We start from the raw sequence: 18,093 nt of genomic DNA, 5'->3' as shown, positions 1-18,093 counted from the left end.
ATCGGTAATTAAATTGTGTTCATATTTTCATTCCTGGCTGGTTGATATTACTGTTGAGAACATGCCTGAGATAAGGGTGTTTTCCACTAATCAGAAAACACAGAAATAAATATTACTCTGATCTTTATAAAATTCTTTTAAAACTAAGAAGATAATATGGTCAGGTACAGTAATACAAGTAAGGATGATAGAAATGCAAGAAAAGAGATAATTATTGAAATGTTATCTAATACCAATCACAATAACCATATATCCTCACTAGAATTTTATCCATTGCTTCCACTAACTCAACAAGTATATTAACAGAATATTACAAGGAAACTCTTTCTTTCTGGGACTTGGTTTAATCTATAAAAACAAGATTGGACTACATGACTCCCAAGATCCTTCTAGCTTTTTATCTATTCAATAAGATAAAGAAGTTGACAACCTTACTACAAATATAAAGCTGACTTTATCACCTTGTGTGACTATGATGAGAAAGAAGAAAAAAGGTGAAAAGAAATAATAAAATTATTCAATGTCATGGATTATTAAATAATCAATAAACATACATTTATTAATAGTCTTATATACTTAATATTGTGGATACAAATACAGGAGAATTCCCGCTTTTAAGGAGTTTATATCCAACTGTGGTAATATGGTCACAGATAAGTAAATATAGGATTAATATAAATACAGAATGATTTTATGAAGCACAAAAAACTGAGGGAACCAATTCTTTTGTACGTAGGGAATGACAAAAAGCACAGTTTAGCTGGAATGTGGAATGTGTAGGGGAAAGTAATGTGTATATAATCAGCCTGGAAAGATGTTCTGAGGACATATTCTGAAGGGCTATAAATGGCAAATAGAGGAGTCTGTCTTTAATCCTAGCAATATTTAATCCCTAGCAGCACTAGGGAGCTACTAAAGCTTTTAGAACAAAAGCTTCTTAGTCATACCTATATTTTGAATATAAAAATTTGGTCTCTTTGGAGAGATACCAAAGACTAGATTCATGGAGACCAATGAGAAGGCTGACACAATAGTCTCAATCCCTTAACCACCTTTCACCTGGACCAGGTGTAAGGAACCTGCAGCCTCGAGGCCACATGTGGCCCTCCAGGTCCTCAAGTGCTGCCCTTTAACTGAATCCAAACTTCACAAAACAAATCCCCTTAATAAAAGGATTTGTTCTGTAAAACTTGGACTCAGTCAAAAGGCCACACCCAAGGACCTAGAAGCGCATATGTGGCCTCCAGGCTGCAGGTTCCTTACACCTGGTCCAGGTGAAAGATGGTTGAGGGATAGTCGTGGCTATATGGTTGGAGAGAAGAGGGCAGATGCAGCAGATCTGATGAAGGTACAATCAACAGAAATTGGCAACTTTGGGAGGCAAGGAGAGTGGTGAAGGACAGCGGAGCAAAGGATTTCTCTTAGTTTGTGGATGACTAGAAAGATGGTGACCAGCTCAACAGAAACAGAGAAGTTAGGTAGAGGAGTGGGTTTAGACAAGTATGGTTTTGTACATATTGAGCATAACCATTCAATCTAAGGGTCTGCTAAGATAACAGTAATAGTTAATATGTACATAGCACTTGTAAGGTTTGCAGGACACTTTATATCTATTATCCTATTTGATTTGGAAAACAATAACAAAATACAAAACAAAACAGGAATAACAATAGCAAAATACAAGACTCACTTCAGTTTCACTATCTAAATTTGTACAAGTAGAAAACATTGTTTTAATGGCTAAATATTCAGTTGGCTCTGGACCACAAAAAGTCTGTGTCAATTTCTCTCATAATTCTCTCTCATCATAGAAACTCATGGTACAAAGTAAGTTTTCATTTGCAGGAAGGCTGTCACCCTCTTTACCTTTTCCTACCTATACTGTTTTTGTGTGACATGGGAGACACTAGCACAGGACCACCCAGCATGGCCTGCCCTTATTAGAGAAGGTGCTCTGTGCTCTGCGAGCAAAGCAGAATTAAAGTAGCTCAAAAGAAATGTGAGATGTGCAGATTTAGAGAATCCACTCCAAATGTCCACATGGACTATTTGTGCCCAACCTGTACTAGAGCATTCCAAGCTCATATTGGTCTAATCAGTCATAGTTGGACACACTGTAACTTGACTCTAACATAGTGATGTCATTTTGGCTTTGAAAGGGGCTTCATAGTTGAATCATAGCACTTCCTTCCCATTTCACAATATTTCAGGCATTTAAGGTTCAGCACCCTCCCCAGCTCAGGATTACTATAGTTGGGTTCTACCATATTCAGTTTGTGGACCAAGTCATTTGGCTAGCCTGTACCTGAACAACAATCTTTGCAAAATCCCTCACAAGGAATCATGCAGCCTCCACTCGAAGACCTTCAGCATTATATAACTCACTTCCTACCTGTTCCTCCTATCGATTGTGATAACAATTGGAAGACTTTTCCTTACATTGAGCCAAACTATCTGTTTCTATGCAACTTCAAATCCATCACCTCTAGCTCATAATATGCATATAAGCTGCTACATACATGCATAGAAATATAACATATATATATACATACACATAGAAATATATTCTGAGATTATATGTATACACACAAGTCTATATATGTATATGTGCACATGGATGTATACACATGTGTACATATACACATTCCCATGTGTTTTTATTACATATACATATGCATATACATATGTGCAAATATGAAGTATACTGCCTATATATGCATATGCATTCGTGTATCTATACACATGAATGTGCACACATGTATATGCATATACAATGGATCCTCAACTTTCTTAGGGATGATATTCCTAGAAAATGGTGTGAAAATCAAAAAAAGCTAATGTTGATAGATTGAACCTATAAGAAATAAGGGATTAGGTTCCCACAACTGCTAAAAACCATAATCTAACTAGAGATTGCTGAAAATACAATTTTCTGCATACAATTCTTTATAGCAAAACATTATTTCTGATAATAAGTACTTTTCCTAATATGATGACCATGAAGTAAGCCAAAAATGGAGCCTACAAAGTAAAATTGGTAACGTGATAACATCTTTTTTTTCCTCACTAGTAATTCCTTAGAATTCTATAACATTTTGTGCTAACATCTCAATAATTAAAAACAAAATAAAACAAAACAAAAAAGCCCATTGACTTCAGACGAAATTGTACTGCTGTAAACTTCTCTACCTTGCCCAACTTCTGAAAACCAAGGGAGAAGGTGCTGCTTTCAGAAGACGCTGATTCTGATGAGGTCCAGATGTCTCCTGCAACACTCCCAATGCACCAGGAAGCTCTTTACTCTACGACAGCAGAGTGAATAAGAGCAGTAAAGATCCTAGTAGGATACCAGCCATTCCACAAACTTGCACACATCATGCCTCTCATTTTTTCTCTGCTACATATAGCAGCAAATGTGCACAGTTGACAACACAAAAATGAAAATGAGGTTATTAATAAAATCACTCCAATGCTTAAAGATGTGAAAGGTAAACACTCAAATGCTGAGGATTGACTGTGTATATAAACATATGTACAAGTATGAATATATGTATATGCTTTCGTGTTTATGTACATATAAGTACATATATTCACACATAGTTATATATACATATACATGTATATACATGTACTTATATACATACTCAGATATGTATATAAGTATATATAACATTTATCACTTAGCTACATTTGGTCTATAACAACATAAACCATGTATTTAATATACGCATATTAATATATGCACGTACCTACATGTATACATACATATACATATATGTGTGTACATACATGAACATTTATACTTTGGATATATCTATAGATAGAGTTAGATAACTACTGGTTTCTATTTCTTTTTATCTATCTATGTCTTAAAGATAGATAGAAATAGATACCTGTAGCTAACTATATGTGTTTATCTATCTATGCATATGTGTCTGTCTATCTACCTACCTATCTACCTACCTATCTATCTATCTCTTTGTGACTCCCCTAGGGTCACAAATCTGGCATGCTTCAGGCTATGACACAGAGCTCAATCCTCTATCCACTACTGCCACTGTCTCCTTGTGTGTCTGTATCCAAGTCTGGAAGTGTCTCTGCCTCTTTGTTTCTCTCTTCCTTTCTGTGTCTCTGTCTGTCTCTATGCACACACATACATATACACATGTATGTATATCTCTCTATGCCTGGGACACATACATATTATTCACATATATAATATGCTTCCTTTATATATACATAAAATACATGCATGTACATATATACACATATAAGAGATTGAGAGGGAGAGATAAACTCATGATATAGCATTAAAATAATAGAATCTAGAAATGAAAAAGACTTTTAAGAATATAGATAAGAAATCAGAGATCCATACAATTAAGTTACTCACTCCAGTTCACACAATTTATTAGTAGCAAAACCAAGACTAGAGGAATAGACTGAAAGACCTTTAATTGATGAGGAGGTAAGTCATATTTGTGTCTTTCTTCTCAAACTCAACATCAGAGCTCTATAATCCTGCAAATTACTAGGGGTAAGAGGAGGGAAAGGGACTGTGCCTTGGCAGGTACTCATTAAATGTTTATTGATATAAAAATAATGATGATGGTGATAACTAGCATTTATATAGCACCTATTGGTAATTTGTTTCAAAAACTTACATCCCCATTTGTGGTAATGTTTATTTAGCAAACAAACACCTGTGCATCAGCAGACTGTGATAGAAGAAGCCCTAGATTTGAAATCAGAAGATATGAGTTCTAGTCCTAACGCTACCATAATTTAGCCATGCGGTCTTGATCAAGGCACTTAATCTCTGGGCCTCAGTTTGGAGCCAAAGAACCTCGGTTTGAATCCTAACTCTGAGATAACATGTGTGATTTTGGGCAATCCACCTCAGTGCTTAGATCCCACTTTACCCATCTCTAAAATGGGGTGGCGGTGGCTGGGGAGCAGAAAAGAACTCTAAGGTCCATTACATCTCTAAATAGATGAACTACTCATCCATCGTCTACTTGTTGGGATGCCTTTGCTACAGATAATCTCTAATAATAATAGCTCACTTTCAGATGCCAATTTAAGGCTCACAAAATATTTTTTTTGTCACAATAAGCCTATGAGGTAGGTGTTATAATATTATTATCCCCATTTTATACATGAGGAAACTGAGGCTTACAGAGGATGAGGTACTTGTGAAGAGCCATGCAAGTAATGAGAACAAGGGGAAGCTCTCTTGGCCCCACACTTAGCCCCTTCTACCAGATTATGTTGCCTCTTTTTAAAGTCACTATTACAAAGCCCAGCATTCATCGGTTTTAGAGTTGAAAGGGATCCTAGAGATTATATAGTCCAACTCTCATTTTTTAGATGAAGAAACTAAGGCTTTGAAGCAAGACTGTGCTGGAGCCAACTTGAATCAGCTCCTGAGGACTAAACTAAATTTTTGAAATTTAATTAAGTTTTTTTTTTGTTGTTGCCATTGTTCAGTCATTTCAGTCACGTGTGACTCTCTGTGACCCCATTTGGGGTTTTCTTGTCAAAGACACTGGAATGGTTCACTGTTTCCTTCTCCAGCTCATTTTACAGATGAGGAAACTGAGGCAAACAGAGTTAAGTGACTTGCCCAGAGTCACACAGCTAGGATGTATCTGAGGCCAGATTTGAACTCAGGAAGATGAGTTTTCCTGACTCCCGGCCCAGCCCTTTACCCACCATGCCACCTAACTGGCCCAATTAAAATTTAAGTAATATAAAATTTCAGCCTGAGCATTTATACTTTGGAAATTATTGCAATTTAGAGATTAGTTTACCATTTTGCTGATTGTCTAGACTTAAGAAATTGATGGAAAATGTTAACAATACAGATTAAACTTAACAGTGTGTCATGAGGGCTTTTTTATTTTCAACAAGACAGTTGCTAAACACCAGAGCACCTTTGCTTAGAAATGTGAAGTGTCACTGATGATCGTACTGATACATTTCTATTATACATTATAATGCCTTCGTGTGTAAATATTTAAAGTCCAGATACCTCTATGGGAAGTAATACCTCAAGCTTGGGCCATGAGTGGATCTGAAATGAGTAACAACACAATGATGCCAGATATGCTTCAGATCCTTTCAGAAGTGTCCCTGTGGGATATGCATCAAGTGACAGAATAATGGAAAGAAAGAAAACAAGGATTTGTCAAGCACCAACTATGTGCCAGGCACTGTGCTAAGTGCTTTTCAAATATCTCTTATGATTCTCACAACAACCTGGGAGCTAGGTTCTATTGTTATCCCCATTTTACAGTTGAAGAAACTGAGACAGACAAAGGTTAAATGACTTGCCTAAGGTCACATAGCTAGTAAATATCTGAGGCCAGATCTGAACTTGGCTTTTCCTGATTCCAAGCTCAACACTCTATCCATTGCACCACTTAACTGCCTAATAGGTTTGTAGGGTTGGAGTAACAAATAATTATTATTATTGTTATAATTACTCTTATAACTAACATTTATATAATGCTCACTGTACTAAGCACTTTATAATTATTATCTCATTTGACTATCCCAAGGAATTGACCTTGACACAGGAAGGAAGAAAAAGTGTAGCTAGGAGATACTAAAAGGTAGATAGCATGATAATGTATTTCTCTATGGTCATATGTTTATTCCCTTTAGGAATTTTCAGGGCTTGGCAAGTGCTTGGGTATGGATCTTTTCCAAGACAGAGCTTAAGCATATTTGTCTCCCCTCTCTCTTTTCCTCTCCCCAATCATACCCATGATAAGGCAGTATACAGCATATCAATCAATCAAGGAGCATTTATTAAGCATCTACTGTGTGTACACAGAAATAAAACAGTCTGTGCTCTCAAGGAGCTTACATTCGAATGGCAGAAGCAAAAAGCACATGCATCAGTATGTACAGAATAAATATAAAGTTAATATATACAAAAAGTACTTAAATTTCAGGCCATTAGGGTGAATCAGAAAAGGCTTTATATTGAAGGGAGTACTTGAACTGCCTCTGGAAGGAAGAGAGAACTAAGGAGGTGAAGGTGAGGAAGGAGTGCATTCTAAGCACAGCAGACAGTGTAAAGCCATGTTTCTAATTTTAAGTTCAATGACTAGACTATGAAGTCCACGAAGCTAAGTAAGCCCTTAATAAAGGTTTATTGAATTGAACTCTAGTGCTCTGCTGTTGATGGTGTTTGTCCTTTGTTCTTAAAGAGGACCAAGGACATCAGGAGGGTGATCAAGTCAACAGGCTTGCAAGTGTGAGGTAGGGCTGTGCAAAGTCTATCAGCCTCACTCTCTCCTCCAGTCATTGGAGTCCAGTGGCAGGATGACTGGCAATGGCCCAGTATACAGTGGGATACCTCGGCCTTTTTAAGCTAGGTCTTTCCCCAGGTCCCTGTTTGTCAGAGGCAACACCCATTCAATGATTAAAGGCTAGGTAAGAATTAAGGCAAAAGATGGCCTAGTTTCACTTCCCAAAAGAATCAATCTGGGAGGAGAAGACCCTCAGAGTTCCCAGCTAGAACAGTAACAATTGATATTTATACTCACACTGAGACATCAAAACCAAAACAATGAGAAAGTAAGGGTAGGGCTGGGACCGATTATTGGCCAATCATTGAGAGCCAAAGTGATGAGTTTAAAGGGATAGTCAAGGAACTTCATCTGAATCCTGATGGATTTTTTTTTTAGCAAAAACCTTTTGTCAAAGATTTTACCAAAGCCTGATTTACCTGAGTTTTATCTCAAGAAATCATGAATGAAAATGATAGAATAAATAAATGAATAAATGAAGGGGATAGAGGAAAAGAAAATATAGCCCTCAAACCTTAAGATCTAGGAAAAGGAAGAGCCCAGCGCTCTGTAACACTGGCCAGGATGGCTTTGTCTCAAAGGTATGTTTCCCCCAAAGACGATGTTTTAATGATTTTCATTCCTCCAAAATTTTACACTATTACATTTCAAGAGTTGTGGGAGTAGTGAGGTACACGAGCAGCTGGTGAAAGCAATCATGCCTAATAGGAACCCTTACTGAATAAAAATGTTAAGTTTCTCAGTAAATTCCTGGAGAAGCAAATTATGATTTCCTGGAATCTTTCCTATGATTTTTTTTCATTCCAGCTTCTAAAATATTTACCTTTCTGAGAGGATAGAAGAGCGGGGGCACAGCAAAAAATGGCAGGGAACAGAAGAGGTAAACAAAATGACACAACCACAGAATTTAGAGTTGGAAAGGACCTTGGTGGCCACAAAATCCAATCCTTGACCAAAATGCAGGATAATCAGTCATCTAACATTTTCTTGAAGTTGTCAAATGTGAGAGAACCTATGACCTCCTGAAGCAGTCCATTCCATTCCTGGATAGCTCAAAGTGCTAAGCCAATTTTCCGAAATTGATCTTGAAATTGCATCTTCACAATTTCTACTCATTGTTCTTCCTAGTTTTGTCTTCTAGGGTCAAGTGGAGCAAACCTAATCCCTCTCCCACATGAGAGCCCTTCAAATGGCTAGAACACAGCTGTCATGTCCCTGCAGAATCTTCTCTTCTTCAGGCTGAACATCCCCTTTCCCTTAATTGATACTTATTTGGCAAGGACTCAAAGTACTGTATCATCTCAGTTCCCTTCCTCTGTACATATTCAACCTCATTAATGCCCTTCCTAAACTATAGTGCCAAGAACCAAACACAATGCTCCATACGTGGTTAGGCCAGGATGAGATTTTACCTCTTTTTTTCCCCTGAAGACATGCTTCTTTTGATTGAGCCCTAGCATGCTAGGGGTTTTTTGGATGTAATTAGTAGAAAGAACATGGGCTCTAGAGTCAGAAGTTTGTTTGTTTAGTCATGTCCAATTCTTCATGACTCCATGTCGGGTTTTCATGGCAAAGATACTGGAATATATTGCCACTTCCTTCTCTAAGAGTTAGAAGACCTGTGTTTAAAAATTCCACTTCTAACACACCTGTGTGACCTTGGGCAAGTCATTTAACCACCCTATGCCTCAGTGTCCTCATATATAAAATGGAGATAACAGACTGGACCAAATGGCCGCTGAGGTCCCTTTCAGTTCTAGAGCTATAATCCTTTGATTCTCATGTGGTGCTTGCTGACCTCTAAAACCCCTCGATCTTTTGTTAGATAAATAACTTTCTAACCATTTGTTCACTATCTTTATTTGTAAGGTTGTTTTAAAACCCCTCAAATATATCTTTCTAAAATTTCATCTCCTTCGAATCACCTCAGTGTTCTAGTTTGTCAAGATTTTTTTTTCTCCTGAGTCTTTCTTCTACTCTGTTAGCTATCTTTTCCTGAATTTTGTCATCTGTGGTAGACAGAAAGTGGCCAGTAACTGACTTCTGCTTAATACCTCATCACGAAGAATGGCAGGGGAGCAACTTCCTTTTTTATTGTATTTTTGGAAGGAGGCTATTTTCCCATCAGTTGAGCAAGTAGACATCATTAGAATTTTTTTTAAAAGAGTAAGAAGGTAGTAAAACCTTACTCAGGAGCTGCCAGGCACTGAGCCCCTAGCTAAGTAAACAAAGGTGTCAAATGGGCTGATTTCCACAGCATTTAGTCATAGGAGTTATTTAATTAGAGTTACCAACAATGACAGAAGACTTAATATTTCACTTCTAAGCTGGAGTGGGGGGCAAGGGTCTTTTTTGTGTTTGTTTGTTTGTTTTGTTTTTAACCTATGACATACAAAGAGTGGCTTTGTTTGAGTTTCTGGCCATGCCAAGTAAATGTTAGGTATGTTCAAAATGGAGGATGGTTTCTCTCCTTGAGTAGAAGGTAAAATAGATGGAGAAATTCTAGATTATCAGGGAGAACAACTTTTCCTTGAAAGAAGATTGATTAGAAAAATACAAATTAAAACAACTCTGAGGTAACTGAGGTACCAACTCACAGACATCAAATTGGCTAATAAGGAAAACGACAATTGTTGGGGGGCATATGAAAAGATTAGGAGAATAATGCATTGTTGATGGAGTTGTGAAACAATACAACCATTCTGGAGAGCAATTTGGAACTATGCCCAAACGGCTATGAAATTATGCATACCTTTTGACTCAGCAGTACCGCTACTAGGTCTGTATCCCGAAGGAATAAAAAAAGAAAAAGGACTTATATTTGAAAAAAATATTTATAGCAGCTCTTTTTGTGGTAGAAAAGAATTGGAAATTCAGGGAATGCCCATCAATTGGGGAAAGGCTGAACAAGTTGCGGCATATGATTGTGATGGCATACTATTGTGCTGCAAGAAATGATGAGGATGATAGTTTAAAAGAAAACCTGAAAAGACTTATATGAACAGATGCAAGGTGAATTGAGCAGAACCAGGAGAACATTGTACTCAGTAATAATAATATTGTTAGATTATCAGCTGTGAATGAATGATCCAAGACAATTCCAAAGGATTTATGATTTAAAAAAAATACTATCTGCCTCCAGAGAAAGAACTGATGGAATCTGAATGTATATTGAAGAATACTTTTTAAAAATTTTCTTTATTTTTCTTATTTTTGTTTGTGTCTTCTCTTACAGTGTGGCTAATATGGAAATATGTTTTGCATGACTAAACATGTATAATCTACATCAAATTGCTCTCCTTTTCAAGGAGGGGGGAAGGGAGAGAGGAAGGGAGAGAATTTGGAGCTCAAATTTTTAAGAAAAGAATGTCAAAATTGTTTTTACATGTAATTTTTAAAAAATGTAAAAAGAAAGAAAAGAGAAGATGACTTAAATTTAAAACAAACTAAAAAGGGAAAGGGGAAGTCTGATCTATATCAGGAAGTTGTAAAGAGAAAAGAAATTCAGAGGGAGAAGGGAAGAAGGAAGACTTCTGGACACTTGGATAGATAAACACCAACAAAAAATCTTCCCATAAGGATAGGGGCTGGGAAAGGAGAATTTAATTCCAGAAGGAACAAGAAACTTCTTATGCCCCAAGGAATGATAAAGTGACTTTTTAGTAGTCATGAGGAAAGAGGTCATCTAGGAAGAGATGTCAAACCTGAAGACTACTACCCACTTCTGCTGTTTCACTTGGACTCAGACAATACTGTAAAAAGACATTGCCAAGTGTTACAAAGCTTTAGACAAGAATCATAAGCTCTTAGGCATACAAGTATTGTTTTCATCATGGCCAACAATTGAAGGTATGGCTATTTGAAAAGAAAAACAGATTTGAAGAGTGCACAAAAGACTATGAAGCTAATATCTAAGATTTGGTTATGGATTTCTTGACCATGATCAAAAACATAACAGTGATGTACTCTTGGCCAGGCATAAGGTGCACCTAACAAGTATTGTTAAAATATATATTTCCCTAGAGTCTTTAAAACACATATTTTGCTTAGAATCTTTTAAACCATGTCCTTACCTGGAAACCCACCCTCTCTCAAGTGTTCAACTCCCTTTTATGTTTTGTCTTCCCCCATTAGAATGTTAGCTCCTTGAGGGTAGAGAATATCTTTCTTTTTGCTTGCATATGTAACCCCAATACTTACCATAGTGCCTAGCACATAGTAAGTGCTTAATAAAAATGCTTGCTGACTGATAAAAGGATTTTAAATTGAGAAGGGAAGGAGAAGGAGAAAATGGCCTATATAAATCTGTCAAGCTAGATACCATAAGAATAACGTGAAAGGAAACTAGTAATTAATTTCCCGGAGATTAAATTCAAGAAGGAAACCAGGGATAAAATCCATGGTCTCAGATGACACCACAAATGAGTGTAGTGTGGCTAACAAGGAAGATCCTAGAAATCCTAAAACAAGAAAGCAAATCAGATTGCTGGGACTTCACAAAAACTTGTTGAAAGGTACTCATGATTTTTCCCTAGGCTCTGGACAGTTCTATTTTATTCAAAATGATTGCAACAGACAAAAGGAGGGGAAGGTGAAATATAATTCTACATTCATTAGATATACTTAACTCATAGGAGAAAATCTAGGAACTAGAAAGGGGAAGCCTACTGGAGAGCATTTGTGAAAATCTCAATGGAAGGAGAAATAAAGACAATATTGTTATGGGAATACACTACAATTACCTGGACATAAAGAAAAAAATAGATAAGTTTGGTAAACCTAACACAAACTTTGCACAAAAACATGATAGAGTAGTGATGGAGGACTTCATTTATCTAGACGTCCATTATAACTCTTGCTTTCTTTGCCAAAAACAAATAGACCAATTAAGTCTTGACCTCTCCTAATGAAAGATAATTTGATTCTTCAAAAAATGGAGCATACTACAACTGGAACTGCTATCAAATCTTTGGATGGAAATAACTACTCCATCTTCAAGCTCATGGTAAAGTAGCAGAGGAAAGCAAGGTATAGTCAGCCATACAGTCTAGATTTTTGGATAGTGGGTTTTAAAACATTTAGGAAAAATAGGTGGGGCTTCATAGTCAATGACAGAAAATTTCTTTCCCAGGTATTACGACATAGTAGGGGGAAAATGTCTTCTTTATACCATTCTTTTTCCTAATTCATAATTTTAGCTTTTTTCAGCACAGGCTTTCTTTCTCTCCTTTTGATATCACACTCCATCTGAAACTGGAGCTCTGATGCCAGCCAACATATCTCATTGCTTCCTCCCACCTCTTTGCACTAACTTTCCATTTGGCTAGCCAGCTATGAGTGCAAGAAATAGCATATTATCTATAGAGCCTTCCACTCCTTTAAGATATGAAGAGAGGCATATTCGGGGGATCAAGAAGCAGTCCCAGATTCTTGTTCTCCTATTTACTAACTTTAACAGCTAAAGTCCCCAGCTTGGAGATTGTGGTTTATATGTGCTTCTGTGTGTGTGTGTGTGTGTGTGTGTGTGTGTGTGTGTATCCTTTATCCAGGCTTAACCAAGATGTCATATTCCTATTACTATTGACTTGATTTGCTAATGTTTGCAACAAAACAAAACAAACAAACAAACAAACAAAAAAGCCTTGATAAAGCTGCAAACCAAAGCAACCTTTGATCATAAAACTTGGCTCTAAGCACTAAGAAGAGTATGACAAAAGTACAGTGCTAGTGCCTGAGGCTCTTTGAGAGCCTTGACTTATTATTCCATTGAACAATTAAGGTAGAAGCAAAGAATTTAGAGAATTGTTGGCTTCATTTGGAAACAGTTATTGTTTGAGTGGTTCACATTCCAGAGGTATTTGCTCCACAAGACTTCCAGCCTTGCTTTTAATAACTCAATAACTGCTCTGTCTGTAAATCACACTGAATCTGAAAGAAATGAGATTTTTGTCTCTTCTAATAAAGGATTGGCTAGAAAGCAGAAAGGATGGTAATCTTGGCATATATAGCCCTTATTTTGAGCAAGAAAATAATGAAAACTTGAGGCTTTATATAGTAATACCAAGCCAAGGAGACAACTGCATTACACAAATGCTATACTTGAAATCTGTCAAATAAATCAAAATCAGTGGGAGACTGATCTCTAAGGGGAACAATAAGCATTGATTACATTGGTTGGATTGCAGAATAAAATGAGCATACTATATACACTCATCAATAATTTCAACTTTAGGTCTTTTTAAATATATGGAAGAATAGATTTGTGTGTGTGTGTGTATGTGAAAATGATCCTATATCCAATATTTTTCCCAAATTTTCCTATAAAAAGTATGGCAACCATTAAGCGAATTCTATAAATGTGCATGAATTGCTTTTCTTTAATCTAAAATACACTTTGGTATTTTGATGGATCCATAATTCCATTAGTGTGGATGTTCCCTCCACATGTGCTGATTATAATCCTATTAACCAGTTATAGCTTCTATAGTTCTTACCTATGCCTTTCCATAAATCCTCCAAAGAGGCTCCTCCCAATGCATTGGAATCCTTCTCCTCAACCTAGTCATCATTTTCTTTCTTTCTTTCTTTCTTTCTTTCTTTCTTTCTTTCTTTCTTTCTTTCTTTCTTTCTTTCTCTCTTTCTTTCTTTCTTTTTGTCTGTCTGTCTGTCTTCATTCATTCATTCATTTATTTAGTAATAACAAAGAGTTATAAACAGAGTAGATGTCCCTCAATTGGGGCATGGCTAAACAAATATTGATACTTTAATATAATATATTACTACACCATAAGAAACAATATCTTATGGTGTAGTAATATGACTCAGAAACTTATGTCCTGATGCAAAGTGAAGCCATTTTCATGATATTGATTATAGTGGTCTCTTCCTTGTTTTGGTTGTTGCCCTTCATTCTTGAAGAGAACCAAAATGACATCAGTATGTTAGAGTCAAGTTATAATGTGTCTGACTATGGCTGATCAGACCAATACAATCTCAGAATGTTCTACCATCCATTGGGCACAAATAGTCCATGTTTCTTTTGAGCTACTTCAATTCTACTTTGCTCATAGATCACAGAACCTTGTGTGTGTAGGGCGTATCATTCTGGGAGGTCCTCTGCCAGTGTTGCATGTCACACAATCAATTCCAAAGTTCTTAAGAGCCACCTTGAGAATGTCCTTGTATTGCTTCTTCTGACCACCATGTGAGTGCTTGCCCTGTGTGACTTCTCCATAAAATAGCCTTGTAGACAAACATATGCTTGGCATTCAAACAACACGGCCAGCCCATCATAGTTTTGCTCTCTGCAGTAGAATTTGAATGCTTTCAGTTTAGTTCAAAAAAGGATCTCAGCTTCTGGTATCTTATCCTGCCAGGTCATTCTTGTTTTAAATCTATAGTGAACATAACCCCTATTCTGAAGTGTGGAAGCCATCTCAAATTTATTTTGTTGACCTTATCCTGGAGCTTCCACTAATTTCAAGGAAAGTTGGTCCATAAGTCTGGTTAGGCAGAAAGGAGAATATTCTTTGATTGAAAAAAACAATCCTTTTTTTAACCACCTCCCATGGAAATATAGAAGTCTTTTCTTTAATAGAATTCTCCACTGAAAATCTATCTCTATTCAATTCTCACTTTTCCTCTTCACATTTAAAAAAAAATAGGTCTTCATTTTTCTTGTCTTTCCTTGGTAGGTGATAACACCACTCCCAAACCCTCCTTGTCAGTATTTCTTAGAAAATAGCAACTTTTGTTTTCTGAAGTCTGTGCTCTTTCTGATGTTATACTTAGTCATTAGATGATTGCCCTTCATGTATCCATTTATCAGTTCCTTTTTATGAGTGGGAAGGTAAACCTTCATATCTTGGCATTCAGTTATGCCTGTAAAGCACTGACAGGTGTGTCTTACTCATGGCTGTTTTGATCTTCATTTTTCATTTGTAAGATTTTTTGAAAGTTCTTTTGACCTACTTGGTGAACTGCTAATCACTCAATTTTTAGTTTTAAGTTTAAATGTTAGTTTAATTTTAAGTTAACATAACCATGGGATGGTTAATGAAAATTCTGCTATTGGCCATATTTAAAACATAGAAATGTCATAATTAGAAAGGACCTTGTAGATTATCTAGTGCCACTCCTTCACATTATGGTTGAAAAAAATGGAAGGCAAAAGAGGGTAAAGTACAAATGAAATGCAACAGACCTGGTTGAAGGCAGAACAAAGTATATTACCCAGTATCTTAGCTTTTTCTACTATAGTTTGCAATACTACAACTTTCACCTTTGGCTGAGTCATTCTTAATTTTCTTTAAATTTTAAGATATACCATATATTGTCCAAATGATATGTTAGACTTGTTTAAGATACCAACCAGATATGACACAGCTGGGTTTGGTTTCAGAACTAGCAACCATAACTCATGAAAATAAACATTGAACCAAAAGCATTAGGAGGAAGTTAATACATTTTAATTTTCCTTTCTCTTCCTTATGTAGTATTTTCATTGGCATTTTGCCCATAGGGACCATTGTGTATAAGGTACAATAGAGTAAAAATGTCATGTTCTGCAGAAGAATGTTTAGTTGGAAAGCAGCTGAAGACTTCTACATGACCGTGTATTTGGCTATTAAGATGGTTGAAATAATTGGATTGACCATTTTGAAATGCATTGATTTTAACAACCTGCTTCAGCTATTTATCTCAGAATATGACTGTATGATGAACTATGATGACTTTAAAATCTCAAAGAACTATAGGGTCACTGATTGGGTTTCCTATGGATGGCAAAATTTTGTGTTGGTTTTGTTTTGTTTTGTTTTGTTTCCCTTAAGAGTCAAACAGCCAAAGAAAGAAAAAGAAGGGATGATAAATAGAAGATATCAACAGAAGTATAAAGGAGCTCTGATACATACAAATGAAAACAATACAATTTAGGAAATTATTAAGAATTGGTTTAGTCAAATAATTTTCAGAGGGATTTTAAGACTAGTTTTATACATTCATACACACATATGTATGTCTGTATATATATCTATATCTATATCTATATATAGATATATATATATATATACACATATATATGGAGAGAGAGAGAGAGAGAGAGAGAGAGAATCTAGTTATTTATGATCAATTTTTTCTCTTTTTTTATGACTTTAATTTCTTGGATTTGTATGTAGCATTGAGAGCATCTCTCAAGATCTGGTTTTAGGACAAGTTATCTGAAGGTAATTATCACTATTTCCTGTATGCACAACATTTCTAACCCCCCCCCCAGGTATGGGTGAGGAAATCAAGTAAGCTGGCTCTCCTAACTGAAATGTTAATAGTTTTCAACTTTTTTTGTGGGGGGGAGGGGGAGACAATTGGGGTAAATGACTTGTTCGGGGTCACACAGATACCAAGTGTCTGAGACAGGATTTGAAGTCAGGCTCTCCTGACTCCATAGCCAGTGCTCTGTCCACTATACCACCTAGCTGCCCCAGTTTTAACCTTTTCATTACCCTTTGCAAGTCAACTAAAACATAATACAACAATGTTCACTTTCTTTAATCATTGGAACAGAAGCAGATCGAAATTCATCCATTTAAGCCCCAGTAGGCACAGGAAGAATTTCTAGGAATACACTGTAAATCTTCCCAGACATCAGAAACATGATATTCCAGAAGGCGAAAGAGCTAAGACTGCAACCAAGAATTACTTACCTTGCAAAATTAAGCATAATGCATCAAGGGAAAATATGGTTATTCAATGAATAGGAGGATTTCAAGCTTTCATAAGAAGACTAGAACTAAACCAGCCATTTTCAGAAATATGAATGCAAACCAAATACCCATTTCTTTTATCTTGGCATGACAAAGTGACCAGGATTTGTCCCTAGAAGAGTCAGACAACAATGTTGTTTCTCTAAGGAGGTTTTTCTCTCTCTTTCTAAAAAGCTGTCTCTCTTTTGGAAAATGTCAGCTCATTAGTATCTTAATGTGTCTGACTCTTGATATAGATATGGATCATGTTATGTTCCCGTAGATAACATTTTAATGCCCTTTGAAATTTGTTTGTAGCTTGCATTATGTGTCATGGTATGATATTAGGAGAGTATGATGCCAAATTTACTTAAGGAAATAAAATTCAAAATAATCATAATGAAGTTTCCTGGGAACATTTTTATATGACATTGTGTTTGTAAATATTTTTCAGGGCCTTTTTTTATGATGGAGCCCTGAGTCACCTGATTCCCATTTCTTTGTTAGTTGCTGTCAAAATGAAAAATTTGAGTTAAAAGAAAACATTATAGTACTAATAAAGAAATACGTTAACATCCTGACCCTTATGCCTTTTATTGGAGACAATTCATTGCTATTTTTACAGATCCTGGAATAAAAACTTCCAAAATACATGCTATGGTGTTTTTCGTTTCTTATTTGTTTTCTCTTTTTGGCAGAACTTGTAAGTGAAAGCATTATAAATTAAGCCAAGGGTCAACAGTACATTTAGTGTGGCATATCATAGACATATCCAAAATGGTCACTTTCAATCATATTGAGAACAAGGCAAAATGTATACACACTTTCAGTTTTTTCATTCTACTCTTTCCTGCCTTCTTTCTCACACTTCATAAGAGCTTGATGACTTTGGGATCTCTCCTTTCTCTTAAGCAAAACTTGATCAAGGCAAGTGACCTGAAATTGACTGTACAGATTATCCACCCAAGGCTGAAATTGTGTCTCTTCTTTTTGCTTCCTGGAATCCTCATCTCCTTTAAAAACTCCACTCA

Source organism: Phascolarctos cinereus, unplaced genomic scaffold, assembly GCF_003287225.1.
Source record: "Phascolarctos cinereus isolate Bilbo 61053 unplaced genomic scaffold, phaCin_HiC Scaffold_4;HRSCAF=312, whole genome shotgun sequence".
NCBI classification, from domain to species: Eukaryota; Metazoa; Chordata; class Mammalia; order Diprotodontia; family Phascolarctidae; genus Phascolarctos; species Phascolarctos cinereus.
The sequence above is the reverse complement of the archived record's forward strand: the minus strand, read 5'-3'. Positions refer to the sequence as shown.